Consider the following 4,032-nt stretch of genomic DNA (forward strand, 5'->3'; position numbering starts at 1 on the left):
GCCAGATTCAAACATCTGCCCTGGGGGCTGACCTTGGTGCTCAGGTCTACACCAATTATTACTGACTGCTGATGTTGAGGACCCCACTGACTAGGCCAGGGATGCTGCCAAATTTGCCATCCTGTCTCCATCAATCAGCACAAATGTCATCTCTGACTTGTGTTCTCAAATTTTTAAGATCTCACATTATAGAAAAACAACTATTTCCCTTTTCTCTGTCTCTCCGGCTGTCTGTCTCCTCTCATCGTCTCTCACTCTCTGTATTTTTCACTGCCTTTTGTTTTTGAACAAAATTTAATCCTTTTGTTCTAGACAATACTTAAATATTAGGAAAGCTAAAATTTTAAAACTCAAAATACGTTGGCTAAGTTTTCTATACGTTACCTTTACAGAATGGTTCTGATTTTATTTTTCCAAGAGCCGTTGCCCCGGAGGAAGGAAGAGCAGCCTAGAATAGTCTCTGGGGTTTGTACTGTCTTCTCAGGCCACGTGTCAAGTAGCAGAGCAAAGAACAGAAGTGAAGAAGCAAGTGTCCCTTCCCCTCTCCTCTTGCTTGCTCCCCGGCCTTTTTTTGAAACATTTCTGAATAACACATGAAAAATTAGATTTGAATATAAAAAGCTAGATGACTACCCCAATTCAGAACTGTGTTTCATTAGAGGAACCCGGGCACAGACAGGACATGAATTGCCCCTTATCTACAAAGACATTGTGACAAAGGTCAAAGTTGCACAAAAAGTCATTTGCAATCATTTGGAGTCTCTGAGCAAAGGCATAGCTAAGCATCAACTCTGTAAATTGAGGGGATTTGACCAGATGGTCTGTCACATGGCATCTAGTTGAGAAGGCTAGCTTTTTAAAAAAATGTATGTATTTATGTAATTGTTTTTAATGTTTATTTATTTTTGAGAGAGATAGAGAGAGAGAGAGAGAGAGAGAGAGAGAGAGAGAGAGAGAGCTGGGAAGGAGCAAAGAGAGAGAGGGAGACACAGAATCTGAAACAGGCTCCAGGCTCACAGAGCCTGATGCAAGGCTTGGGACTGGTGAGATCATGACCTAGGCGGAAGTCAGACATTTAACTGACTGAGCCCCCCAGGTGTCCTTGGGGAGGCTAGCTTTTAAGCTCAACTCCTTCAGGCTGGGAGGACTCACCTTCTCTGCTAAGGCAGATGCTGGAGGGAAGGTCTATCATACTGTGGCACAAACCTTCTGCTATAAAAAAGAACTATGTTGAGAGTAAAGTAGATCAATAGAGTGAAAAGTTTTACCATACTTGTGGGGTAAACTAATATTCAACAGTTTAGCATTTATGTATGCTATAAAACTGTGGCAAATTACAATCTTAAACAAATAAACCAAACACAGTCCTAAGGGGATGTTAAATTTGCCTAAGCCCAGTGAATTACTAAATCCTGAGAGCCTATAATCTGCTTGTCCATTAGACAGTTTCTTCCCGGTCACCTGGACAAAGATATTTCTTGTTTCCTGGAGGCTCTGAAACACCTTTTTAAAACAGGCATTAAGACATTAAGACTCAAGGATTTTCAACCATAATGTTACGAAGCCTCATTTTTACAGAATATAAAACACTCTGTTTCTTCCACTTCTAATAGCTTACTCTAAATTGTCTTCCTGCAGCATTTCCGGATTGCGGGACACAGGGTGCTTAATCGTGCTCACTCCTTGCTGAACGCCTTACAACAGTGAGGAGCTTCAAGCCTTGCACTTCTGGCATTCCGCTTATTTTAGGGATCCAGGTGATCCGTAATTTGATACCAAGATGAAGATCTTCTTCTGTCTTGGTTATTTGGGGTGTTGCTGTAAACTCCTCTCTCTCTTTTAGAGAAAGACAAGACTTTTCAGATTCCATCTTACGCCCGGCTCTTCTATTGATGTTATATCTGTTTCAGCAAACAAAGAGTCAGAGGTAACTCCTGTGATTCTGTTTGGGTCTTACAAATTATGAAGAACAACTTCTTGGCAACTCTTATATCCGTGTTGCCCCATTTCGAATGGCCTTTTCTTACAGCTCAGTAACATCAAAGGTGCTTTTACTTGGCGACAACTTTGCTGTGCAGATTCAGAATTTAGGAAAATTTTCAGCCTTAGGAAAACTAGGCAATATGATAAATATTTCATTAGAATGTACACCCCTTCAATGAGCTGCAGACACTCTGTTGGAGTGTAGTTAATTTTTTTTGGACAGTGCAAGTGGTGCATCCTTTTCTTCATGTTTTTCCATACTCTTCCAGAATGAAATATTCATTTCCTCTATTTTTCTTTTTGTTTCAACTTCCATAGGAGGCCATTTATAGATATTCCCCTTAGATTTCTGCCATTCATCCAGGTGTTCCCTTTGATCCTCTGCTGTGATCTTCTTCTTAATATTTTGATTAATTTGGGTCCCATTTGGGACTCTTCTTCCATTTATGGTTTTGTTACCAGCTTGAGTTTTGGGAGCTGTCTTATTGAGAAAATGGTTCTGGGGAAGAATCTTTTTCAACTTGGAGTCCAAAGTCTGTGCTTTTTGTTGATAGCCACTGCTGCATTTATTCCCACTGGTTCCATTTGCTGTTATGTTAGGGGTGCTTGGAATGACTGAATTGAAACTGCCAACTGTCAAATTAGAACTTTGGCTTATGGCTTTTGACTTTTGCAGTTCACGTGATGCCTGAGGTCTAAAACAAGGTTGAGTGGATTTCTGATTTTGCTTGATTTTAGATGTCTGCTGGTATAGCCTCCCAGAAACACACTGGGGCATGTCCAGGGTTTGGTTTGTTTTACTTTCTTCGCAGTAATAGTGTGTGACTATAACTTAGCTTCATTTGGTTTTTCATATTTATCTCTATTAATCTTTATATCCTTTATGTCTTCGACCACTGGTTTCTTTGATGCTCGAGTCCTACTAAGGGTCTGAACATAGTGAGAGGAAACTGTCTTTGGGAGTTTTTCCCCTGGTATTGCAAGATTTGTTCCTCTAGAGAGTTGCTGTGACTGTACGGGTGGGATCCTAATTTGTGTTTCTCCAACAAATTGTTTACTAGCTCTGTCTTTCAAAACAGCACCATTCCCTGAACTTTTGCCCAAGGCTTGTTTAGGAGCCAAACTGCTCTTGGTTTGACTATGAGCTAGTCTTTGGCTTAGCTATTTATTGTCCATAATTTAGAATTTGGTTTCCTCTCAGAGTATGGCAAGGTTTGGGGCAAGTTCTTTCTGTTAATCTCTTCTAGAAAGCTTTCCAAGGTTTCATTTTCAACATGGTTATTGTCCACAAGGTCTGCACGTTTAGCGTTTCCTCCATCTGCTACCTGCTGCTTTGCAGTTTTCTTTTCTTGTATATTAAGTGATCCCATGGTTTTTCTAGAGAGTTCTCCAGTAGTGGATGATCCAGCTTCATGCTGTTGTTGACTATTGCTAGAAGGCTAACAGTTTGAGGTAGAAGAAACACAGCCTGAAGTCAGCCTTTTGCCCAGAAGTTTTGGTGGCTCCAACGTTGGCTTCTGCGATCTTGTGATATTATCAGGTTTAGGCTGGAGTTTAATGCTGATGGGTTTTGTAGCTTTGATAGGCAAAGCAAGATGTTTGCTAACATCCTTTTTGATATAATAGATTTAGAAGGTGGAGGATTCAGACAATTACCCTTTGCATTTAGATAAGTAAGGCTTGGTGGTTGGTGCTTCAGTTTTCCCTTGGCTGCCAGGTACCCTGGAGCTTTCTCTGCCTGTGGACAGCCCTGGTAGCAACAGGACATCTCAGTGACAGTTTTTCTTCCTGTATTTTTAACTGTTTTGTATTTGTGTCTTAAGACACAGAGAAGTCAAAGGGGTATTTACCTCTTGGACCTTGTCTTAGGAAAGGAAAGATAGAACATAAGTATGTCCATAAATAATCATTACCTATTAAGTAAAAGAAAAATGGGTGATGTGACAGAAAATAACAGGTATGTGGCTGCTTTAAATATGTCAGGGAAACCTTTTGGGGATTATTTAACCTGAAAAGAAAAGCTAACCATGCAGAGCATTAATATTCCAT

At 40.3% G+C, this 4,032-nt stretch overlaps 1 pseudogene; it reads right to left on the reverse strand.

Annotated features, from left to right (window-relative positions):
* Positions 1-1,527: 1,527 nt before the first annotated feature.
* On the reverse strand, positions 1,528-3,751 carry LOC122218378 (annotated as a pseudogene).
* Between the last annotated feature and the right edge of the window lie 281 nt (positions 3,752-4,032).

This window comes from Panthera leo, chromosome B1 (assembly GCF_018350215.1).
Source record: "Panthera leo isolate Ple1 chromosome B1, P.leo_Ple1_pat1.1, whole genome shotgun sequence".
Classification (NCBI taxonomy): Eukaryota; Metazoa; Chordata; class Mammalia; order Carnivora; family Felidae; genus Panthera; species Panthera leo.